Below are 26,737 nucleotides of genomic sequence, written 5' to 3'. Positions count from 1 at the left end.
CTTGGTGCATTAAATAGTCATATTAGGCTCTAGCTTGGAAAAACTTTTGCTGGCTTTGTTTTCTTTTTCCCTAACAATGACATGACAAATATACTGGGTTTCCATTTGTTGGGTTTTTTCAGTCTTCATTATTTAATTCTAGGATACTAAAAGAAAAAGTTTAGCTATGACAAATCTAATCAGCTCTTCTGCTAGGGTAAGACATGTGCCTTTGTATTACAGTGACCTTGTTTGGTAGTGAATTACTATGCAGCCACTAATGAGGGAGTTACCTGAGAAGAAATGGCAACCAAAAAGAATCAGTGTTTTGAGAGGGGGTGTAAGTGAAAAAACACAAATTTGAGACTGACAATTATTTCAACCATTTATCTTCTTCTGGAGGCAAGTGATAGTGATGACAGCAATCTGACAAATTGTAAAGCCCTGTGATGAATTGAGTCAATTATGATCTTTTGTCTGTCTCACCTGCACTCTATCCTCTGTTCTGGTTACCCCTCAGGGGAAGTATTTTTAGTATTGCAGTCCTAAGACAAATTGTAGCTGGGTATAACTTCCACACCATCTGATTCCATTGCAGGGAAGATGGAGCAGGGCAGAAGAGCTTCCTTAAAATTGAAATCTAGGCTCTGCCATTCCACAAGAGCTATGCACAGGCAGGTAATCCTGATTCTGGAACTGTGCCCTTAATGCATTCTAAAGCAGTCCTTTTGTAGCTAGCACATGTATGGTTTCATACTTAGAGAGTACATGTATAGGCCCATGCACATTTCCCCAGAAAATATGGAAACTGTTCTGGGATACCTGGATTAACATCCACACTTCTAGGATACAGAATTCTGCATTTTTGTGTATGCTGTATGTAACTCACCAAATTTCTCAATATTTTTTGTTCATTAACCCTGTTGTGTTTTTACACAGAATAATCATTGTTAGAATATTTTTTTCAGGTGAATGGGTTTGGGCAGGGTTTGAGCAGAGGCAGTTTTGACCATGGGTTTGAGCAGGGGCAGTGAGAAGAAAGCTACCCAGCAGGTATATGATAGCATGTCCTAAAAATCATTTATTTCTTCTTCCTCTGGCCAGGTTTTTGATCTTAGCTATGCCACTCTAAGGTCTCCAAGTTTGTTGGATGAGTTCTGAGAGCCCACTGAAGCAATTTAGACAACTGTAGTGAAGGGGTGCCTGACTCCTGAGTCTTGCACAGGGCTGGGCTTTCAGCATGGAGAAAACTATTCTAAAAGACCATGCATTTCTGGAATTGTGTGACTCCAGGTTAAGAAGCAGTTGAGCAGAGTTTTGCACAGAATGTTGTTTGGGATTTAACTCACAAATTTTACATGAGCCTATGTCTGACTTTGGAATGCCCACATATGGAGAACAAGAAAATGAACTGCTGGCTTCACTAGCAGCAGCTGGGTACTCAATACTTTTGATCAGACCTTTTTTACTAAGGTTTCTGAACATGGATTTATGATCCAACATTTAAAAATCTTGGCTGAACTTCTTAAAGGAATTCATCTCTCTTATACTACCCACCATGAGACCCCAAAACTGCCGATGGTGAAATTCTTTAAGAAAGAACAAGCAGCTGTGCCACACTAAGCCGTGGGTGTACTAGGCTTGGCACCCTCCAGTAGTGGAAAATAGGGGATGCTTGGAGAAAAGTGTAAGAATAGGACAAGCACAGAATATTTGTCCAGGATACACTCCAGGTGATTCAGGAATTCCCTGTACCCGAAGCCATATATTTGTATTCAATTGCTGTAATTTTTTTCTCCATTAATATGTCCAAACACTTGAATACATGTCATTTTTATCCCTCCTGCATCCTGCAGCAAGTAGCTCCAAGTCTTCACTGTGCTCCACATGAAGAAGCATATCTTCCTGTGCTTCATGGAACCTGCTATTTGCTGGGATCTTTAGAAAGAAACATTGCTTTTTAATTATTTAGCTTTTCTTTGTAATTCAGGATTTCAAGGGATTTTTTATTATATCACATTATCAACGAGATATCACTGAAACTCAACAGGAGAATGAGTACATTTCAAGCTAGAATTTAACAGTAAACTTGTCTGTGGGTTTATAATCATGTTCTAGAACCTCTTCTGTTCCTATATAAAATCTTCAAAAATTGAATATAGGGTAGACATAAAATTATTCAAGGAAATAAAAAGTCACCTTCCATTCATGTTTGCAGGAGAGATAGATTGAGGTTGCTACAGGAATCATGAAAAATCTCCTTTAATTACTTTTGAGAGCTGAAAATGCCAGAGTAGAGAATTGCATGAGGCTCTTGAGCAGAGGTGCACGTGTGTGATTACGTGCACATGTTCACACTGACACACAAAACTGCCAAGGCTGCCTGTGCAGGAGGAAAGGTGCTGAGTTAAAGTCTAGGCAACAGTGAACCTCAGTGCCCTGGCTTAAAGATGCTGTTGGCTGCCATGGAAACCAATTGGAACTACTATGTGAGGGACGTGTTATCTGTGGGAACAAAACAGGAGTGACTATTTCTCAATATCACAATTACCCACAATTAATCTTGCATATTAGGATTGTCTTGAGTTATTTGCATAAAGCATTATTCACTTTGCTCCAAGTCTTATGTGAGTGGGGACAGCCTGACCTTAGCAAGAGTTCAAGGGTTTGACAGTCAACTTGAGAACCTGTTTTATGATGCATAATTTTAACAGCATTTTGGGTATGGCTCTTCCAGTGCAGCTTTCATTTCAGCCCTTAAAACCTAAACTCTTTGCAGATGGCAGTGTGCATAGAGAAGTGGTGGAAAAGTCTGTTATAAGCTGTCACAGCAAACCAAATCTGGCTGCAGTCACACTAGTAGCAGTTAAATTATCCCGCAACATCAGCAGTAGCTTTTAAGTGAAAACATGATCATGCGTGATGTTTGAGGCTATTACTAACACTGGTTATAGAGACAAAAAATTGAATTTTGAGTCATTGCAGAGCCTTTGAAGAGAAATGTGGGGAGGTGTGTGCCTCTGTATACAAAACACTAAATTAGGGGACTTTTTAAACATGTCTATTTTACATTTTTGTGACTTGACAGGCATCAGCAGAGGCATCCCTGACTTACACAAGCAGAAAAACCCAACAGATCTGGGCCTGTGCATCACACAAATGCTCACTAACTTGCTTATCTATATTTACACTCAAATATAATACACAACATCAAGTAAGCATATACACATCACAACATAAAATAATCGTATGCACATAACTGTCATTCATGTTGGTTAGAGGTTGAACCCTGCTGAATTTGCCTCTCATCTGACCAATAAAAAAACAGAACATCTGCGAAGTGAGCTGCATTTTGGAAAATGAGTCAGTGCACAGGATGATGCAGCACAATTTGAGGGGCTCTTTGATATTCCACATCTTTGATCACTATAGATTTTTCATGCAGTTACTATAATGCAGTTACTGGTAAGAAGTACAGCTAAAGGAAATGCAAATGAGCTCAATAAAGTCTCTGAGGCTTTTTGAGTATGTAAGGTTATCCAGCCTGTTTACAGACCACAGTCTGCTAGAATGAAACAAAATCAAACCAAACCCTTGCCCTGAAGATATAATTGGCAACATTAAGAATCTTACAATACCCCAGGGACAGTAGTTGCATCTCTACTTCACCACATATTACTGTTGAAAATATTATTCAGCTGTTTATTTATCTTGAATTAGCAGATTAGGGACTAGAGTTTTAGTGGATACCAAACATCTGTGATAGCAGTTTCAGAATAATAGGCTGAAGCAGACACTGTATCATCACTTTGGGGAAGAATTTAGGCAAATAGGGTTGTGACTGCAATTTCTTCTTTTTTTTTTTCCTTTTCCCTTTTCAGCTTTGCTAACAGCTATCTGGGCTCAGACCCCAGCTCTTGAATCTCACATTTTATTAAGCATTCACTTTGCCACTAGTCTTTCAGAAACAGCCTTGTGTAAGGTATTAAAGAATGAGTAAGCCAAATCAACATTTCAAGACTCTCATATGGCTTTCATATAGCTGAGCAGAGTGTGTCTTTTCACAATTGCAAACCTTTCTTCAAGTTGGATGTTAACACTTTCAGAGTAACTTTAAATGCCAAAACAACGTCCTTCCCTTTCAGTTCAAAGAAAACACAACATCTGTCATAATGTGAAATGTAGATTTAATGCAAGTGTCAAGTCAGGCACTTGGTAATGAGGTAAAAACCCTTGAGATTTTAAGTCTCTCTTCCATGCTATCCTATTACAGGGAGGGGAAAGGAAAGAACTGTTTCTTTGGCACTTAGCAGCTTTTCTGTGTCCCTTATCTATCCTTCCCGGACATCTTCTGTAAATTAGTGGATTTTTCCTGGCAGCGCCCCTGAGAGGGAGGAAGGTGTGATAATGTTTGTGGCAGAGGGAAACTGAGGTACACACTCGACACAGTCCAGGCTTGGTGACGGGTCCCCAGGGCAGGGCAGCGCTCCCGAAACTGCGGCTGCATCCCTCGGGACATCCCGCAGGACATCCCGCAGGACATCCCGCAGGACCCTGCGGGACGGCGCTGGCGGAAGCGGCGGGGAACGGGGGAAGCGCCGGGCTGGGGGCAGCTTCCCGGCCGGGGGGCGGCAGCCGGGGCGAGGGGCACAGAGCGGGGCCGCAGCTGTCACGGCAGCGCCGCGGGCGGGCGAGCAGCGTGTGCCGCTGGGCTACCGAGCCGCCGGGCCAGCGAGCCGCCGGGCCAGCGAGCCGCTGGGCACCGGGCCGCCGGGCCACCGGGCCAGCGAGCCACTGGGCACCGAGCCGCTGGGCTACCGAGCCGCTGGGCTACCGAGCCGCCGGGCCACCGAGCCACCGGGCGCGCCGGGGAGCAGGGGCGGCCACCCCGCGTCCCGGGGAGCGCGGGCTCGGGGGAAGGACCCGAGATGTGTGTGTGCAGGAGCAGAAATATTTGCTGTTCCGATGTCCCCTGTTCTCCCCGCCTCGCCCCCCACCCCGCTTTCCCCCCAGCCTCTCTCCGCCGTTCTCCCAGGAAGGCTGGGAGCAGCCACGGGCTAACCCGGCACGGTAAGGGGCTGGGATTTCGGGATGCAGATGTCACATCGCCGTGCGAACGACTCCCGCAGCAACACTTTACCAGGATTTCAAGCTGCATCTTTTATCTCTTTTAGAAAAGCGTCTCTCGGAGGAGATTGCCCTCAATACACTCGCCATAAAAAAACATTTTAGTGTTGCTCTTGTGCTTCTGTGCATCCCACTGCGAAGGGGTACCCGTGGTCCCTTGGGAATACAAGGAGTTGTGAGAAGTTACACAACTGGCCACCAGACTAATCCACTCCCTCTACCTTCCCGCGAGTACCTCCCCCTTCTGCTCTTTTTTTCAATAGCAGCCCTTTCTCAAAATCTCAGGTTACTTTGCTAAAGAGTTCTCAGCCTTATAGTTTCTGCCCTTGTCTCTGCCTCCAGCTCCTTAAGAGCCACCCAACCCCAGCGATTGGATTGGGCAGCCCGTCTTGACACACCACTGTGCTGAGTGCTTGAGGACGTGTTTCAACAGATGGTTGGGGTTAGTGTGTGTCATCACACTCGAGTGGGGATTAGGGGAGAGAGGCAGCCTTGCTGGAGCTGTGTGGTCTTCCCCAAGTGTGAGCTGCAAGCAAAAGAAGAAATACCTAGCTCTGGGGGAGAAACGGGAAGAATCGTTTCCAGCAGCTCAGAGGGAAAAATAAAGCAGCACACTTTGTTCAGGTAAAGTAAAAGGCACCTCATGCCTCTCTCTCCTCTCTCTCTCTCTCTCTCTCTCTCTCTCTCTCTCTCTCTCCATTTTTTCCCTTCACGATTTTCAGAGGAATGCTAGCACAGCACACTTGTCAAAGCCAGTTGCTGCTGCCTTATCAATGCTGCTATTGTACGGCTGACAGATAACAGCGAGCACAGCCTGATGCTCGGCTGTCTTCACAGAGCTAACACTCTTAGCGCCGTGAGGTCACGCTTTCGGAGGTGTAGGTTGGGAAATGTCCCCGGGAGCGGCGTGTCGCGGCGCTGCTCGCCCCGCAGGCGGCTCTGTGCGTGTGTGTGTGCCCGGAGCGGAGCGGGCAGCGGAGCCGGGCACGGTGGGTGCTGTGCCCGGGCATTGAAGGTGCTGTGCTGGGCACGGAGGGTGCAGTGCCGGGCACGGAGGGGGCTGTGCTGGGCACGCAGTGTGCTGTGCCCGCTACGGAGTGTGCTGTGCCGGGCACCGAGAGTGCTGTGCCGGGCACGGAGGGTGCAGTGCTGGGCACGGAGGGGGCTGTGCCGGGCACGGAGGGGGTTGTGCTGGGCACCGAGAGTGCTGTGCCCAGGCACGGAGGAGGCTGTGCCGGGCACGAAGAGGCCTGTGCTGGGCACGGAAGATGTTTGCTGGGCACGGAGTGTGCTGTGCCGGGCACGGAGTGTGCTGTGCCGGGCACGGAGGATGCTCTGCCCGCCCGCCCCCAGCTGCCGGCAGCTCCGCGCTCCCGCAGAGCCGCGGAAAACGCGCGCTCGGCAGCGAGAGGAGCCGCGCAGAGCATTCCCTAAGTTCTGAGCAGGATGCTCCAACAGCGTGCAGCCTGTCTGGAGGCAAACCTGCTTTGAAAGTGCGTTTGAGAGGGCTGTAAAGTTTGAAGACTCCTTTATGGAGACCTGCTTGGGCTCCTGATATTCGGCATGGAGATTGGCTCACACACGGGCATAAAGTTAAGAGGAAATCAGGAAAGTAGGGAAAGGCAGGGAGCAATGTAATGCTCCTCTTGCAGCTGCAGCAGAGCAGATGGATGTAATTCATTTGCAGATCTGTTTGTGAAAGTTTTACAAGTCATTGAAAACTAAGTAGCATCACTATAATGGATCATTAAAGACTCGCTATATTTATAGATTCTAAACTAGCGATCTGAAGTGTTAATTAGAAGTAGGCAAAAATTTATGTTTAGGAAGGAAGAGGGGCAGAAATATAATTAGAAATTAGTTATGGAAGTACTCCACTATCATTTTCATTTAATTCCGCTATTAAGTTCATTGATGTCTGGAGCGTGGGAAGCCCAGCAAATTAACTAATTCAGAAATGTTATCACTAATTACAGTATGTTAGCTTATCAGAAAAGATGTTTTCATTGTTTTATACTAAAATATAGATGGAGAAATTAGAGGATGGATTATTTTTCCTTTTATGTGGTTTGGGGTTGTTTAGTTAAAAATTTGTTGTATATATATACGCTGTTTTCCTGTGCAGAGTAACAAAATATTTGCTTCTTTTGCACCATAACAGATCTTCACAGTAACTGTCACATACCTCTTCTGCTTATGAATTATTGGCCTCCTACTTGTGAAAGAAATCTAACACTGTCCTCACCACTTACAGGTGAGATATTCTATATATAATACTGTATATAATGTGCTCTGAAATAAGATCTGTTTAGTAGGCTGAGCAAGGGCATTTATAGCTGGTGCTTTGTGATTTTGGTATTCAACTGTGTAACGATGCCCATAAACCCATGTTTCATGTTGTACACATTTTTTTGCCTCAAACCAACTTTTTTGTTAACTTTTTTTACTTGAACAGACTATTTGGCCCCTTTACAGGTTGTTCCCAGCTTGTATTTTCAAGCACACTCTTTAGCACGAAGGTGTCCTCAAAAGTCATCCACAGCAATTTGAAACAGAGAATTAGCTAAATCCCAAAAATCACTGCACAACCAGACCAAGATTTATGTGAATAAATTTGACCACTTTGGGTTTTTTTCTCAGTCTACATTTTCTCATTGTAAAAAGTGATGGAAACTTTTACAAGCTTAAAATGAAAAACAAAACCAAAGGAAAACCTCATTATAGCTCCATGTTAAAGTCTTGTGTATTGGATTTCTCCTCTTTCTCCCAGTGTGTCCTGTGAGAAGCTCAATACGCCAGCTTCAGCACACAGAGGTTCAGACTTCCAGCAAAGCTAAGGTGCAGAGCCTGCTGCTGCCACTGCCTAGCTGAAGCCTATCCCTCTTTGTGGGTATCATTGGATCACAGACCAGATGATCTGAAAGAAATCCTACTTTTTAAAGAAAGTGCACAGCTAATTACACATGCCCAACTTGTTATTGTTTTACTAGGGGGAAAAAAACCAAACTAGTTTCTCTAGCACTGCCAGAAAATCTTACTGAGAAACTAGGAACAGCAAATCATGTTTTTCCTTCCTTTATAATGATGGGGCTGTTTAAAAGACAATGCCCACAGGGCAGTCCAGCTCCTTGTCAAAATGTAATCTACTGTTCCAGATGGTAAACATTCAAAGACATATTTATGGTGACTTCTACATACCTTCCTTTGACATTGGCTTTTTTTTTCCCTGAGAGCACTTGTGCTGGGTACACACATGAAGTTCCCATTAGCATCCCAGCAGCTGTAAAAGTGTTCAGAGCTCACAAAGATGTTCCTCACAGTGAGATAAAAATAATCTTAGGAAAAGATCTGAGACAGTACAAGTTCCATGATATGCTCAAGGTAAAAAATTCCAGAGGTACAAAAAAATCCATAAACTGCTGCATGAAAGCTGTAAAACATTTTTGTTGCGGCTAATTCATCTTCGCTTAATATGGAATGCTGAACATACCAGGCATGTCTGTACTATCAACTCTGTTTGTGATGTGAGGCAACCTGCACTGCACAAAAGCTGGTGTGTTTCTTTTTCCCCCAGCTAGTGAAGATTAGGTGGGATACTTATTGTCTTCATAGAGTTTTCAAAGTGTCACCCTGCTTGCTTTTTTTTTTTCCCTCTCCCTGCTCTGAGCAGTTAGGTAGAGTACAAGAAAACATTTTCCAGCCAGAATGTGTTCTGCTCTGAATTGTCTTAATTATGTGTCAGTTTATTGCTTGTCAGGGGCTTCCTCTTCTTAGCACTTTATAATCGAGGTGGGTGAGCTTGTTACGTCACAATATGCAACTTCAGTTTCTGCTTCTTGGCATGTCTCCTCGGCCTTTCATTGATTTTTGTCTCTGTTTCAGAGGAAAAAAATTAATTATGATTGGTGTAATTTACATTGAAAAAAATCCCTTGGTGAATTTCCAAATGGCATGTAAATGCACCTTCAAGAAGTAGGCTAAATTAGAGGTCATTAGGAAAAAAATTGCATGTAGAAATCCAGAAGTATGCTAGAGATTGCAAGTAACAGTGTAAAAATTATTAGTAACCACTGTTATTCCAGTCAGCAACTGATAAAAACAGTTTATTTAAAATGTTGTAATGCTGGGGACAGTGTTCCTAAATGTGCAAGCCATTATAAAACCCACATTCAGTGGATGCTAGACAGCTATGGAAAAAAACATTTTGAAGTATTTGCAAATTGTTCTGGCTAGAAACACTTCATTGCAGACTATTTTGACAGTTTGCAGGTTTTTTATCTAGCTTTGTTTTACTTACATTCTGCACGTGACATTTTATATATATTTATATGTATATATGACTAAATGTCCATGCAGGATCAGGAGTTTGAGCCTTGTGTAATGTCAGGCCCATTCTCACACTGATGAGGCAGGACACTTGTTGTAGATGTCATGGGAGTCATGGGTTCCATGATTTCCTTAGCTTTAGAAAGAGCTTTGGGGGATTTGTGTTTGAGTGGGAAGGCAGACTGATGTGATAACAATTGAGAAAGCTCCTTTCTGAGCGCCTTGAGAGCTGCAGTGTTCAACAGAGAACGAGGGTCCCGTGACAACTCTGCGGTGACACAGAAAGAATCCAATTAGTGGCCACTCCTGCTGTTGATACTAGATCTCTCCTAAAACATTTCCACCATTACCACCCCCATTGTAATCCCATCCACGACACTGATAATGGGATCAAGAGTGTCTTTTCAGAATGCCTGTTTAAATTTTAACTGCCACCTTTGGAGATTTGAGGATATTAAATCAGAAGGCACTGAGCAGCACAGCTCACAGGGGAGCTTTGTGACACCAGCCACCTTCCTCACACCACAATTTCCTGACACCTCCATCACAGGTAGGGTGGGATACAGACATAGGGGGGCTGTATGTACATAGTGAATAATCCACTGAGTTGTGGCTGTCCCTGCAGTTATCTGTAGACCTTGTCCCTGGGCAGTTACATGTGCAAAAAGCAGCAAAGGGAGTGGGAGGGGGTGCAGTCCCCTGTGCTTTCTACCCTAGTGTAGTGGCAGCAAGTCATCCTGCTTCTCCCTTTAACAAGCCTTAAGTCATCACTCACCTTTCCAGCTGGATCAGCAGTGCAATATTCTCTCTTGCCCCCACTCAGATTTTTTTTTGTCTTTCACTTTCCTTGCTCCAACGCTAATTCATCATTTCCATATGATCAGAGTGCAGTAACTCCACTGTTATTCTTACCAAGAAGGGCAAGTTCAAAGCTGTCATGTGCTTGGAGAGGATGCTGTAAAGTAGTAAGGTTCAAGGCTCTAAGCAGTGTCACCTCAAAATGCAGCACAGTAATTAATAAATTAATAGCCAAACCAGACTCTTTTTAGCTGAATTATTTTAGCATATTTCAGTTATGTGAGTAGACTACTTTTAAGAGACCCTGCCACATCTTTGTTTAGCATTGCTTGTTCATACTCAAAGGTTGTTAACTGGTGAGAGTAATTCTATTTTAATTTTAGGTGTCTTAAGAATTTTATTTTCTGAGAAAATTAATACTCGTTTCATCTTATGGTTAATGCATGCAGCAGATTTAGTGTCAGTGATTTTCCCAGAACCTTAGTTCCCACTTGCAGAATCTGCTGAAAAGGTTGGTAAGCCTTTGTTACTGTGTGTGCTCTATAAATCCTGGAGCTCTGAACCTCTCCAGTCATAACCATCACTGGTGGTTTGGTTACACTGAAACATTTTTTGTAATTGTTGACCTTTACACACAAGATTTTGTCATTATTTCAGTTTTTTAAAAAAATTCTTTAGTAGTGAAAAAATAGCTCACACTTAAATATAAACTTGCATATAGTATTTATATCTGCAAATTTGGTAGTATTGCTGGAATATATACTGGAAAATTTCTAGATGTGGTGCTGTGCTATAGAAATCCAGGCTGTAGATCAGTGCTAGATTATCCATAGAATGCTTCATGGAGTTTCTATATGGAACCAAAACACTAGAAAAACAGTGATGTTATATTCTAAAAAAATTCCTCTCCTGGTTTGAATATAATTATGGCACTGCATGCTGCCATTTCTCTGTGATGTGACTCTAACCCATCTTAGCAAGGAGAGGAGCTGCTTGACAGCAGCTGTATTTTTGTGGTGCTTCACAGGAGGTGAACTCTGTTTGGAAAGCCCACAGAGAAGACGGGGAAGCTTTTGGCACTAGAGTTCTGGAGAATAAATGTAACAGGGAGCTGAACACAGGGGATTGTTTTTCTCAAAAGCATCTATTAAAACTGAATAGTGGTCTGTTCCAGTATTGTAATTGCACTGTGCCAAGATGTTCGTTATTCTACCATGTGCACTGTTTTGTCTGTTTTCACTTAAAAACAGAAAAATGTGTTGCCAAGCCTGTAAATGTCTGCAAAACTGCCAACTCTCCTGACTTTTATCAGTAGTCTGAAGATATTTAGCCTTCTTTGTAAAGCTTCAAGTGTAAGAGTCAAGATATAACGTGAGAAGTTCAGATCTCTGTTTCTGGCTTTTTAAACCTAATCCTCCTGGTTGCTGAGACAGCTGGCTTGCATGCAGCTCCAGAAACATGAAGGAAACTAACAGAAATCCCAAATCTCCCTAAGTGAATGCATGCAGGCTGTGTGAACAAGGTGGGTTTGTGCATGTTGTGCCTGGCAATTAAAACAACCCAACTTTTTTCCCTGAGGTTTACTGTAATCAGTTCCCCCTGAAATTTCTGATCGGTCGTCTGATAACTCTGATTTTGTTAAAGAGGTTTTATTGCAGCAGAGGGTGAGGTTTCTTGTCTCCTCTCAGACAGCAGAATAGCTTGCTGCCCTGGAGAAACCCATCCTTGATCCTCCCATCCTCTGCCTCCAGCAGTGTTCTCCCATCTCTTTCCTCGTGCCAGGTTTGGCTCTTGGCTCACCTCCTGGAGGGCTGAATGAACTCATCAGTGCAGTGGGAAGCTCTGTTGGCTGCCTGCCTACTGAGGTGGCTCCTCTCAGCCAGTGGACAGAGAGTCCACAAGGAGCAATGGAAGTGTTGGAGCTGGTGGCTTGGGGTGGGGAGGGGAAACATGGCCAGCCCTTTAGAGAGCTGTAAGATATTCAACTGCTGGTGTCACCTCCTCAACCCACACACTGGGGCACTGTGTGTGTCCCCAGCAGAAATGTGATAACAGATGTGTGTGGCTGTGCCAGTGCCACCACAAGCACAAGGCTAAATGTGCACTTTTAATGAAAGCCTGTCCCTTTTTATTTAGAGAATAGCTGCAGCATCACTCAGAATATGGAAAGTCCTCCTTTACCATTTTTGACTCTCTAACCCAACAACTAGGCTTTGGAGAGATGCTAGTAAGTGGTATGGAGAGAAAAGAAACAGAAATGCTCGCTCAGCTGCTGCTTTAAAAACATGAATGAGATTCTGAGGGTGGGATCTAGCCTGTGTAGCAAGGTGTTCCTTGGGTCTTAAATACTTACACAGCAGCTACCTAAAGGCTTGTTCTATCTCTGATCAATGAAGAGAGTCCCCCTAAGAGCTCCAGGCACTGCAGTTAGGCAAGCAGGATTTCCTTTTGTAAATCTTCAAAGGCACCTGCCTCTTTCCATACGTAGGGATGAAGCTCACTTGCTTTGCAAGGATTGCTAAGGAGCTTAACCTGGAAGAACTTGATATCATCTTGAATTTCTTAGTTAGCCCATAGATGAGCAATGCCATGGATAAACACTGTATTTGAACAGCTGTGATGTAATTCCTACACAGCTCTTTAATGTGTCTCCTATACTTTCCACAGAAGATGCATGAACCATTTCATTTGAACCCTGGAGATATGATGCACTTGGAGAGACTAGGACACTTATATTATATGTAATTTTGGTGCTGACTGTAGAAATGGAACACTGTACTCCTCCAACGTGTCACCTGTTTTATTGTTGGGTTATGCTGGCAACAAAAAAAAAAAAAAAAAAAAAAGAATGTAAATTATATAGTTTATAGAAAAACATTTTTAAAATCACCCAGTGTTGTTCCCTGAAGAATGTTTCAAAGGCCTTTGGGGTAGATAAAGCTTAGGGGAATCAGAGATGGTGGTGATGGTGCCTACAAGCAGTAAAATCCCAATGAGGAATAATGGATGATCTTAGAGGAATATGATGCTGGACAAAGAATGGAAGAAAGAGAGAAAATTAAAAGATTCAGGATCCATATTTCTGGATCTATCTATGCTAAATCTTTTGAGGAGTATCTCCCAGTGACTTGGCTGCCTAGGGGCATGCCAGTCACAAATTAGAGAACAGTAGTGCAATAATAAACTGAACATCCTGTAAATTACCAGCACAGGATGCCTTTTAATTATCACTTTTTTTTTCCCCAAGGACTGCAGAAATGATAAGAATTGTAGATTTTAGATTAATACTTGGGTTTTGGTAACTTTGTGACAAAAAAGAATTCTATATTAATCCAACCTTTTAGGAATATTGAGCAAAGGTTCCTTTGGTGCCATTCCCTGCTATTTTATTTTATGTATAACATCTGAAATCTTGAATGTGTCTTTTGTAAAACACATGTGAATTTACCTTGCTGTTATCTATTACACATCTAGGGCCAATTTATGAACTGAAACTGTAACACTATCTGCTTGGCCACCAGGAGGTGGTAGGATTTCGGGAGACAACTACCACCGTTAGAACAATAAAAATTTTCTGAGGTGAACACAAGTGTCTGTCAGGAATTCCAGTAGTTTCCTTTTATCTCCATATCAGTAGGATGCTGGTACTTTTTATACCATTGTAAACTTCAGTCCATTGCCAATATTTAGGTTTACAGAGGAAGGCTTCCTGTGCTCTACTCGCTCTGCAACTCAACTCCCAAGTGAAAAACGCCACTGAATTTGGGCTTTGTTTTCTTTCTGCTTGGTATGTAGAATTCCTCTAAAGCAGAGATCCTCTGAAGTCAGGAAGGGCAAAATGATGAGATATGCATCATCAGAGATCACCAGAGTCCTCAAAAAAATAGCAATTCAACATAGGAAGATGTGCAGCTACAGAGAGGTATTGAAAGAGATACGCCATTTTTTCAGATTTGTTTCCATCCTTTGCAGCTCACATCCAATTTTGTCTTTCAATAAATTGCTCTGCAAATATTTCCTCTCCACAGATTTTGCATAGTTTTGCACATCATCAGCTTGTGAAGGGTTTGAGATGCAATATAACCACATCTCAAGAAACAGGCCTGTGTCACAGCTATTTGTTTTGGTCTTGGGTACCATGGATATTTTTAGCACAAAGAGGACATCTATCAAATCCTGTGAAACCTTTAGAGAGGATAATAGTTGCCAACATGCAAAGTGGTCTGCAAAAGCCAGATAAAGCAGGGACGTGGCCAAGTAGAACTGATGTATGTGCTGTCTTGGACATTGTGCAACTGTATCTTGATATTGTGTGTTTTGAGGGCCCTGTCTACCTTGTATGTAAGGCTGGAGAATTCACTGCTCTGTCTGGTAGCTGCAGAGCATTTGTAGTGCAGGAATATCATGTGTACTTTGTGCATTCCTCCTTTTGTATGCGGTGCAGGAATCCTTAGCTATTATTAAGAAATCCAGAGGGTCATTGGAGAGAATCACTTGGTGAGGAGCTTGAATTTGTGTTGAGGGAGTTCTGCAATCATATTCATATACCTATCCCACTGCTTTTGGGTGCTGGGGTTCAAGGCTGCTTTGAATAAAGCTGTTTCCTACATGGTGTCTATAGTTTAATGGGGTCATCAATACGGACATCAGCAGCTCGAGTTCAGATGAGTGATGCTGCTGCTGTGACCTCTCTGCTTCACTCCTCTGCTGGAGATGACTCATGCACACACCTCAGGAGCCCCAGGGCAGCATACAGTGCACAGCAAATTTTCATTTCCCACAAGAGTATTTGCCCTTCAGCCACAGACCATTCAAACAACAGCAATCCAACCATTCTGCATTTGCTGCAGTGTCACAGCTCAGCACTGAAGCCTGAACCATGACACTAGTGCTACCATGACAGTGGGAGAGAGACACAGGCATGTGGAGCACCAGAGTGTCAAATATGGTAGCTGTTTGAATTATTCACTGGTTTGTTGTAGTCTCCAGCCACCAGTGGCTTCCAGAGTTGCTGTTTCCCTGCCTACAGTAGAAGAACATGCTGGGCTTTTCAGCTTAGAATTGATCTCAGTAATGCATGTATTTATGAGTTTGGGTTTTTGAAGTCATACCCAACTGTCAAACAACTCATCTCTAAAAAAAGTGTTGCAGTTATTTTGGATGAGAGCCTAACACAGGGAGGCAGAGCAAATCTCCTGGAATGCCTCACCCATCTCTTCCAGACACCTTGCTGAGTCACATCTGGTATGAAAAGAGGAGTCCATGTCTCAGTCCTCTTCAAAGCTCTGTATGGGACACTCTCACTGTTTGAGGAAGCTTTTTGCCCCTGTTCATCATGAATTGCCAACAAATACATTTAATAAGAACAATGATAATGAACAATGAAGGAAAATTGAGGTGGACAAGAAAGAGCCATGCTGACATTATAGGGCAAGAGAGACCTCACACATTAGACTGAGAGACTAGGGAACTTCTAAAAGAGACAGAGTAGGAGTCTGAATCATGACTGATAGATATCCCAAAGGAAGGCAGACCAGATTTGGTAAGCGGAGGATGGAAAGAAAATATATTCTTTTTCTCTCTCAATAGCATTTCTGTGTGCTTGTGGCACATATCTGGTGATCCATTCACATATCAGTCTGCTCAAAGGCATGTTTGTCTGTTTTTCCAGGAGTAATCCTGAGTGTGACATTTACCATGTATTATATTCTTTATTATATTCAAATTATTATATTGTCCAGTAACTACAGTTGCTGTAATGGACACAGGGAGTGAGAGTGCCAAATCAGAGCTATTTTGTTTTCTAAGCAGTTTGGAAATTACATACCTGTAGAAATAATTTCCATCTCTTTCTTCCTCAGAAGCTTCATATAAAACAAAAATTTTCCACTTTGGTAAAGCCACATATGCCTTGGTAACTGTTCAGCTTAGAGTATGTGTACATGGAAGTACAGGGTGGATGATTACCTTGCATACCACCGATTATATAATTTGTTAAGGCTAAAGTTATTATTTATCTTTTTTGCTTCTTATTTGCATCCTTCATACTTTTCCCTGTTTTGTGTACAGTACACAAATTGTTTTCCATTTACACTTTCATCTTTTGACAAAAAGACACTTTAAGGTCTTGTGTTCAATGCTGTCAGGAAACTGCTTCAAATGAAAGTGTGGAGTGATGTGGAATAGTTTTAATGAAGACCAAAAGAATGTGAACTTAATCTTTTTCATAGGAAGTTTTGTTCTGTTCCATCCTGTGCCCTGCTTAAACACATTGGCCTTTTTTGACCTTTTCCTTGATGAAGGTTAAGTAGGGAATATCTTGGCTGCAGCCTTTCCAGCATAACCAGAAAGACTTTCCAGAGCTCATGTTTACTTTCCCTGCTATGGCCATTCATCTTTCCTGAATCAAAATTGCTAAACTGGATTTTCAGAGAGAAATTAATAGCTTGTGGCATTGATGATGAAGTGTCAAGCCTTCTTCTTTCATGTTTCCAGCTCTATTTTGCTAGTGATGATTTTGTCAGTTCTCTTGCTAGAGATTAACAAACCTTGGGAAAAAAATCTGTTTGGTTAATGGGTCCCTTCCAAGCATCTTCTTTATTGTCATGAAGAACAAATGAACAGAATTGTTACATTTGCAATTTATTGAGTGCACTGCTTCTGCAAAAATCTAGAAATATTGCTATGTTTTCCATTTCTGTCTGGCCATCTTTTGTAGCTACTGCCACACACAGAGTGAGACAGAATGCTCTTGGCTAGTTAGGGGGTCTCAGTCCTTGGTGTGCTAACTTCAAACACTATTTCAATAATCCTGTAAAAAAGTGTCAGAGACAGCAGAAACTGTGTCCTCAGGACACTGTTTTTGATGGAAAGGCAGTCATGTTCTTTAGGTACAACATTCTTGAGAGGAGAAGAGCTTGGTCTGCAGCTCTCTCCTGCCCTCAGTCTCAGGAGTAACCATAGTGGAATTTTGAAGTTTGGGATGTCTCCTTTTGTCATGCCACATCAAATTTTCTTGCATGGAGCTTTGTTATGAGACACACAATAATGTGCAATGATAGTGCAAGACCTGACTGTTTAGGGCAGGGAAAGAACCAGCCAATATTCACACTGAAATTTCATTTTGGATTAGTTCTCAGTGTAAAACCCTGAGTTCTCACAAAGCACAATTGGATTAGCACTACGTTCATGCATAAATATTCTGAATGGGGATGGTCAAGTCAATTCTTTACCCCTCTGTCAATAAGGAAAGCCAGCCTTTCCTGTGAAGACTCTCTCAACCAGGCCCTTCACAAATATACTAAACATTTCATATACTCACAGAATGAACACTGGAAGATTCAGGTTGGAAAGGACCTTGGGAGGTCTCAGGTGGTGCTAAAATTAGGCTATGAGATTAGATCCAGGTGCTCAGGACTTTATCCACTTGGATCTTGAAAATCCCAGAAGATATTGAGTGCATAGAGTCCTGGGCAACTTGTTCTGCTGTTTGACTTTGTCTCAGGGAAGAAGCTTGCTTTGATTTATATCCAGCCTGACTTTCTTTTGTTTAAGCTTATGCCCACTATCTCTTGTATTCCTGCCATGCACTGCTGACTCCTGACAGAGCCTGGCTCTCTCTTTATTACCTAATTCCAGGCACTGGGCAGCTGCTCTGAAGCCCCCCATGTCCAGCCAATCTCCAGGAGCAGCAACCCCAGGTTCTCACTGCAGGGCAAATGCTCCTCCCTAAAACATCTTGATAGCTCTCCACTGATCTTGCTCCAATCCATCACAGCTGGTTTTGTACTGTAGGCCAAAATATTGAGCACAGGTGCCATTTAATGAGCTCTGAGCAAAGGGACTTCACGTCTGTCCTTGCTGAGTTCCATTAGGATCCTGATGCACATTGCTCCAGTCCACCTAGGTCCTTCTATCATCCTGTCTTGAGGAGATCCACTGCTATCTCCAGTCTCCAATTCAGTGTCATTCTCTGACTTAATGGCTGTTGCTTATCTTGCTTGAACACTTGCCCATAACTTGTTGTTTTCATTTTCTTACTTTAAATTAAATTTTATTCTTGATTTTCATCCTGACTTCTTTGAGTAAACTGGATGTTTATAAAAAGCAGTATACTAAAGCAATTCATTGCAGCTTATAGTTTGTGATATATGCAGTTGTTCTTAGTTCACCTTTAAATGGATCTTCCAGTCACAGTGAACTGCAGGAGAAGTATTTCTCCAAAATACATTCACATGAGAAGGTGCTCTTCCTGTTTTTGGCCAGGTCTGGCCACATTAGACATCTTTAAAATCTCCTTCAAAGAGTATCTCAGATTCGGTGGTTTACTGTGGAGTCCAACTGAACAGTGTTGAGAACTACTACCTAAAACATATAAACTAAAACTATGCAAGATTTTATTTTCAGTATGGATTTTTTATTGCCTTCTATAGAAGTTTGGGAAGACTTTAAATGAACTTTCGGAGTCCTAAAATATATCAGTTTCAAACAACGGCACCCCACAGTCTGGAACTCAAATTATCATTGATATTAGTGGTATTATTCCACCTGAATATCTTGCTGCTTTACAGCAATGCTGCCTTCCCTCATCTTCATGTGGCTTCTTCCCATAATTTATTGTCAGTTTTTCATAGTGGTGCTTCTTATATGTCTCTGTAACTTTAGAACTGACAGTTATACCAATCTAATTTTAGTCCAGTATGCATATCCTATTGATGCATGTATTGCCCTTATGAAGTTATTTTAAAATTCTGTTTGTAGCCAGATAAAGAGTTAACCAACAGAGCTGAAATTTATCAGCTTAAAGCATACAAAGTCCAAAGCCACCCTAGTTTAGAGAATATTTGGTGTAATTTTAGATGGATTTCTACCTGAGTTTGCTCATACCTGGCCCTTAAAAATCCTCCTGCACTCTGAGCTTAGCTACTTTGTGAATAGCACTGAACATTCAATTCATTCAATGCCAGGTATTTAATTAGGAACACTACTAACCTTTGGTAGTATTCTAGGAAAGACAATTTCAATTTCCCCTATTATAGGTATAAGATAAAATATCTGAACCACTTTTTGATTAAGAACTTTGTTTGGCATGTAAGAGAAGATGATCAACTGTTGACCCATCCATTATGCAAGTGATGTGACCACCATTCATCCAATTCTTGAATATCTACATTGGAATACATGTTTTCTGAAGCTCAGTCCACATCTGAGCCATCTTCACAGTGTGAAAAAAGTGAAAGAAAATTCCATGGTTCAGTATAGGGTTGTGGTAAGGGGGAATACTCATTTATGAGACTTGTTTATAAGGTTTAGCATTAAAAAGACTCAAAATAACCTAAACTTGAGCAACATCTACTTCTTAAAACCTGGCTACTGTCCTGCTCTTTTTGACCTTTTTGCTGAATTTAGTGCTAGCAAGCATGGTCTTACTCAGTTTTTATCCATGCTTTTCCACTATCCATCCCTTTGTAATTGGTCATAAGTAACTGTAAAGTAGTAGCAGTCATCACCACAAATCTGTGAGTGTCTCTGAAACTCACAGCTTGTCGACAGTGGCGTTTATTAACTTTTTGCACTGGTGCAAGCTCACTTGTACAGATGTACTGAAACTGGCTCAGCATTCCTCAAATAAATGTGACACTGAAGCCCACAGGCATGTGCTCCAGGTACTGCTGTAGAAGAGATGCATGTGGCCACTCTCTTCAGAAGGATGTTTCTAATTTCTTTAGCAGTGTTCTCTGCACCACAAGAGCTTTGACCACACAAGGGTTGAGCTCTTCCTATAACTTCCTGGAGAGAGTAAGCTGTCTATTCCTGAGCAGGATAATTTAGACACACGAGTTCTGACAAGGCAAAAGTGTCCTTGTCACCAGGTTGTTAGGTCTACTCTTTGCCCAGCAAGATGATGGGTGTGAAATACTGCCTTAGACTGCTCACTTGTGGCTTGGAGCCTCAACACACATCTTTATTCTGTGCTGATCCTGGATCTCTGATGCCTCAGGGAGATTTCAGAATCTGTCCTCCCAGCTCTTGCTCTGTTAATCTCCCAGAAATTAGAAGTCCCATGTCAAACAAAGATGAATGTGCTCCATGGCATCTCCTCAGCTACTCTTGATGCACACTGAAGTATTTTTAAATTAGTTTATATGCCAAGCTATGAACAAGAAGCACTGGGGATCTCTACCATTGGGATAGACCTCCTTTTCTGCTGACTCTGTTAGAGGGTTAATAAACTTGCCCAGAGACAGAATATAGAAAATGGAAGAGTTGGAAGAACTAATTCACTTAATAGCATATAAATTTCCACAATTATACATCAGGGCCTTGAGTTTCACTGGTGAATTGATATTGTGTATACCATGATATTAAGAGAAAAAAGCTGATAGCAATTTTCTAGCTGTGGACTTCAGGAAAAGGTGACAATATACAAGAGAAAAGCTGCATGAAAGAAAGTAGACATTAATTTTTAAGATCTAAAATAGCTTTGATAGCTAAGAGGTTTCACAGTCCTTCATATTGTTAGAGAACCTCAAACGATACATAGATACTAAAAAAACCTTCTCCTTGGAAGAGGAGACAATGTGGCTGAAGTTGACTCTAATCTAATTTAGATTTTGTGAGTATAATGTGGAAAAAATGGTCTTAGTAAGAACTAGTTCCACCATCATGTTTTAATAAGGAAAGTGAATGTTTTTTCTGTGAGCACATGCGTGGGGGGCACAACAGAAGTAAATCCCTGTATCTCTAATGTTAGAACATTTAATGTTGCTTCCACTCCTTAGGACATACTTTACTTCAGGGATTTCCCATTTTTAAATTCGTTATAAGGACATAAAAATAAACAAATTGCACAGACATGAGAGATGCAGTACAAGCTATACTTCCCAACCAATCCATGAGGATTTTGCTTCCATCTTTAACTCAGCTCTGTCAATATAGCAACATAAATTTTCAACAAAAGAGTTGATTTTTTTCTGAAGAGCAAAATTTGCTAGCACTCTTTATTATGTAATGTATTGAGAATGCAAAATGTCTGGTTACACTGATAAGTCACCTTTTTGACTTATAAAAATATATTCCCACTGATTACTAAAGCAGTGTTGCTTAAGGCTAATGGCATAATAGATACAAATTCATCCCATAATCCTTTTAATCTCAGTAAATATATTGCAAATGTTTAGTGTCTATTGTGGCAACATAAAGCAGAAGTCATAATTAGCCTAAACAAAACAAATCATAGGAGAGTTTTAAAGTGTGTTTCCAATTTCAGAGAAAAAACCTCATAGATTTTTTTTTTTTTTTTTCACATCTTGAATCAGACATCAGCAAATGTGTTTGTATGTGAGCATTTTCCCCAAAGCACTGAGAAGAATGTTGTGTGAGAATTATCTTTTCCATTCACAGGCATGCTGCTATTTGGTCACATTTCAATCCACTGAAAAAAAAAAAAAAAAAAAAAAAAAAAAGAAGGTGGAGGGAATTGAAAGCACAGCAGAACCACTTTAATTATTTCAAACTTCAATGGTGCTGCAACCCTTAACAGAAGGCAGAGCTCAGTTGTGTCCATGGAATGGTTCCACATTTCTTAAAAGGAAAAAAAAAAAAAAAAAAGAGCTAATAAAAATTTTAAAAAGCACAGACATTAACAAGCTGACACAAAAGATTTATTACTTACATTTATTTTCTTTTCTGTCTTTTTCCAGTAAACTTGTGCATTCTGTAAATAAGAGAGGCAAATTTCCAGCAAGTGGGCTTCTTTCCCTTCTTCCTTGTCTTCATGTTTTACTTTCCTCAATTGCTCCTTGTATTTTTAATTAAGGTCATCTTGCTTTTTGATTCATTGATTGTAATGACATTGTTCTTTAGGTTGAGAAGCTGATAAGGAGTGGTCAAGTTACACTTTGTTATTTTAAGTACTGAAATATAGGAAAATCTGCTTTATAGGACCCCTGAGTTATTTTTCTGTCTGAAACAACCTTGTCAGTGGTTGTGTTTCTTGCTAAACAAAAAGCTGTATTTTGCTGCTGAAAAATCTGCCAGAGCAGCAAGGCAGAGGAATATGTTCATATTTTATCAACCAAGAAGTACACACATAATTGAGGGTTCATTAACCCTCATTAAGTCACATCTAAGAAATTTCCTGTAGCACCTCCCCCTTCATGTATCTTGAGTATCAGTTAACAGTTTAAGTCTATTTTGTGGCTGCCAGGTCTTCCAAATACCTAAACTAAGGTAGACATCCTTTCAAATGCAAATTAATAGTTTTCTGCTCTCACAATTGCATACTAGAAACATGGGAATGCTTTACACCCTGAAAAATTATAATGGTTGTATAGAACTCTATGTCAAGGAGATTCTGTTGCCTTCTGGTGTTTCTAAGATGATATATACTTTTTCCCCCTTTCCTTAGTTATTGATGCTATTGGAATGATGATAGCATGAATATCCCCAAAGTCTTTAGTTCTATTCAGTAATAGTACACTTGCCAAATAAAATCAATCATAGACACATGGAATGATAGAATGGTTTGGGTTAGAATGGACTTATAGATCTTCTAGTTCCAAACTCTCTGCCATGGGCAGGGACACCTTCCACAAGACCAGGCTGCCCAAGGCCCATCCAACCTGACATCAAACATTTCCAGGGAAGGGACATCCACAGCTTCTCTGGGCAACCTGTGCTAGGGCCTCATACCCTCACACTACAGAATTTCTTTCTAAAATCTAATCTAAACCTACCCTCTTTCAGCCATTGCTCCTTGTCCTGCCCCTACATGCACTTGTAAATGTCCCTTCCCAGCTTTTTGTAGGCACCTTTCAGGTGAATGGCTTCTTTAAGGTCCTTTCAGAACCTTCTCTTTTCCAGGCTGAATAACCCAGCTCTCCCAGCTTGTCTTCAGAGGAGAGGTGCTCCAGACCTCTAATCCTCTAATGTTGGTGCCCCTTCTCTGGGTGTGTTCCAACAGTTCAACATCCTTCTTGTGTTGTGGGTCCCAGAGGTCAGTGGAACACTCAGCTGGGGTCTCATGAGAGTGGAGTAGAGGGGAAGAATCACCTCCCCTCACCTCTGGACACATTTCTTTTGATGCAGCCCAAACATTTGGCTTTCTGCTGGATCATGTTGAGCTTCTTGCCAACCAACACCCCAGTTCCTTCTACCCAGGGCAGCACTCGATTCATTCCCTGCCCAGCTTGTTCTTGTGCCCAGGACTGCCTCAATCAAGACTCAACCCTCTGTACTTGGCCTGGTTGAGCTTTATGAGTCTGTCACAAGCCTGTCATGGTCCCACTGGGTGGCATCCCACCTCCAGGGTGTCAGTTGCTCCAGCTTGGCATCTTAGGCAAACCTCTGGCAGTGGATCCCACTGTCCTTGTCACCAGCAAAGATGTTAAACTGTGCCAGTCTCAACGTGGACCCTCGAGGGGCACCACTTTTCACTGCCCTTCACATTGAGCCACTGGCCCCAACCCTTTGAGTGTGACCCCCCAGGCAATTCTTTATCCAACAAGTTTTCAGTCTATCAAACCCACACATTTCCAGGTTCTAGACAAGGAGACATTGTCGAATGTTTTGCACAATTTCAGGCAGGTGACATTGGTTGCTCTTCCCCTATCCACCAACACCATAACCCCTCTGGTTATATCAAGGGAGAAAAATCACAAGTCATATATAAAGTAATAAAGTTATATTGAACTTAATATTTTTCTATTATTTTAGAGTGCTTCTTATATTTCTATTGTCTATTTCTATTGTTGGCCTTATATATTTTTAACTTAATACTCGAAGTGTTCAAACTTCTGGAGTTTTTTTCTACATTTATGGTTAGAAAGCAGAATTTTCTCCTGTGTTGTTTTGGAGTAGAGTTGTCTAGTTTTGTCACTAGCTAGCTACCAAAGCACTGGGAACCAGACTTAAATCCTGTAGTCAGAATTTTTCTACAGTGTAGCAAAATAGACACCTGAATCAGGCAGGAATGTTTTTCAAGCATTCAACTGCTTCAATTTTTAGTTGTATCCTCTAAAATAATGAAAAAATAAATTATTGAAGTTGGTTGTTTCAAGAGAAAAAATGCATGTAGCTTAATTTTATTTAAGTGGCTTGCTCATGATTGCTAAAAATTACTCTTCAAAAAAGTGACAGCAAGTAGTTTTCTTCTGTACCTTCTCACCCAGAAATGAACATCAGGGATCATTTAATGACTGATGCTGAATTGCTCCTTCTATATTCAGTATATTGGTAGCAAGTCATCTTCAGCAGTAAGTGATCAAAAATGCTTATAAATTAGTCTACTGAGATAATCCTACTGAGTTGTAAATATCTAAAAGCATATGAAATAATTTATAACAGCATTGTTTTGCATACAGAAATATTGTATTGATCTTCATAGGCTGATTCTTTTTTTTAAGCAATGGATGTTTCTACTGTGATGGCAATGCTGCTGAATGAGTGCTGGAGTCAGTGAGGTTCATCAGTTGCTGCTGTTTGGTGCCTTTTTGCTACTCTGTCTTCTCAATCTATTATGAGCAAGGCTAGATGGCCTGATAATAGTGCCAGGCAGTGGGAGAGCTCTGTGTACACTGAAGGTCCCTTATATGTCAATAATGGAGTGTAGTTCTGAGAAATATTAAGTTGTATTCCAGAAATACCTCCTACTGCCTACTGAAGTCAATGAGAAAGACAAAGCCAGAAAATTCAATGCTAGTATAAATTGTGGCTCCTCAGGCTGCTCTGCAATCATTCTTGTAGACGGTCCAGAAGAAAAAAAAAAAAAAAAAAAAAAAAAAAAAAAAAAAAAAAAAGGTATCTGGATTTGGATTCTGCTGTCCATTTATTGGCAGTTGTGAAGTCCACCACCAAAATATTTTCCAGGTCGTTCTGTTTTCAGTGAGTTACATCTGCAATCATCTTGCTCTTCCAGCTTATGTATAGAATATTTATACGTGTGGAAATGCACACAGAAATCAGAGTTGTCCACTGGAATAAAGTTGTTTCTGAGTGAAATGGGAAGCTGCTGCATGAGGACATTCTTTGTACATCATAGATCTGAGGAAGTAATGAAATGTCTCAGGCTGAGTCTGTAGGAAGATGTAGGTCTGGTATTCTGTTTTCTGAAAACCTCCCTTCTGGCAAGACTCTGAGTGCATAAATTCAGGTCTGTCTGAGATGAAGTGAAACACACAAAACATTCCCCGCAGTCCCTCAGGTCTTCCTTGGAGGCTTTGTGACAGTGTTACTTTTGTGAAATTAAAACAGATGATTGCAACCCCAGGAGATGGTTACAACCATGTATTACCACTTCTGAAATAATTTGAAAAACTTTTTGTCACCAATATGTCCCAGGTATGGAAAAAGTTCTGCACAGTAACCTCTCCTATCTTTTATGGGTTATCTGTGTTATATAGGGAAGATTTCTCTCAGTGTCACACACGCATTTACATTCCCCCAAATTCCCAAACAATATGCCATCTGGCAGTATCTAAACTCCTGCTGTTCAAAGGCAGAAACAATAAATAATAATTTTATGTATTGCAGTGTGCTGTAAGCCTTTCTCATCATGGGATGCTGTTGAGTTTCAACTGTTAAGTGCCACAGTTTGGAAATATGTTGTGACAAGGTTCCTGGCTGTATTAAGAATTTGTATTAAGAATTTTGGTAGTAAATGCTGTACAGAAACCTGAGGAATAAAAGTAAGAAAAGAAATAATTAAAATTCTAATTCAATTTCTTTAAACACAGCAGTATTTAAAGCAAAAAAAAGCAATCCTTTTTCCATAGAATAAAATTATGGTATAACCTCCTCTCAAAAGTTATGTCATAATGAACTCTTTTGTACACCTACAGGAAAGCATTGTATTTTCATATGCTCATGAATGTGGAAAACAGGGGTCTGGAAACTTTGACAGTGGTAGTTACCACCTCCATAGGTATTTTTCTGCTCTGTATGGACTTGTTCAGTGCCTACTTAGTAAATGGAAGGATTCCTGTTGGTTTCAGTGCTGTTTGACTCTTCTTCTATATGTCATTCAAGGGCTTATTTCATCATACTCTATCTCATCATCTGATATTCTTACTCTTTTGTGTGTATAGATAAAAATATTCCTGAAGTCTGTGTTTCACCCCAGATGGTGCAATTAGGTGATTTTTGATTTTTTCCTTATCATGCCCTTTAGCAAGTAAGGAGCAAAAAAATTTATACACACACACACAACACACACACACATACATATATATAAAAATATTAAAAAATCATCAATTTCTCTCAGCGAAAGAGGGAGATATTTTTACAAACTAAAAAAAGATATTTTCTTGTCCACATGCAGTCATCTTACTGACTGTGAACATGAAGTGTGTCAGGATGGTTTCTAGGCATCTTCCCTCTGTTTAATTTGCTGTTCTAACCATTGTTCTCTTCATTAGCTTAGTTTCATCTTAATAATTTGTTTTATTTTCTTTGCTATTACATTGTTGGCCATTAGAAAGCCCTTTCCTTCCAAAAAAATTCTTTGCCC

General features: G+C 41.2%; 1 protein-coding gene across 9 annotated transcripts in view; it reads left to right on the top strand.

Moving 5' to 3' along the window:
- Positions 1 to 5,351: 5,351 nt before the first annotated feature.
- SULF1 (sulfatase 1) overlaps positions 5,352 to 26,737 on the top strand; it is a 122,535-nt gene continuing 101,149 nt past the window's right edge. For 6 of the 9 annotated variants that reach the window (XM_056483921.1, XM_056483925.1, XM_056483918.1 and 3 more), the window contains exons 1-2: positions 5,365 to 5,730; positions 7,268 to 7,360. The gene's annotated coding sequence lies outside the window, so the exon portion shown is untranslated. Of the gene's footprint in view, positions 5,731 to 7,267; positions 7,361 to 26,737 lie in introns of all 9 variants that reach the window. The other 3 variants (XM_056483926.1, XM_056483927.1, XM_056483924.1) reach the window with 3 other exon arrangements.

The sequence above is a fragment of the Oenanthe melanoleuca genome, chromosome 2, assembly GCF_029582105.1.
Source record: "Oenanthe melanoleuca isolate GR-GAL-2019-014 chromosome 2, OMel1.0, whole genome shotgun sequence".
Lineage (NCBI taxonomy): Eukaryota > Metazoa > Chordata > Aves > Passeriformes > Muscicapidae > Oenanthe > Oenanthe melanoleuca.
Note: the sequence above shows the minus strand (reverse complement) of the source record. Positions and strands in the feature narration are given on the sequence as shown.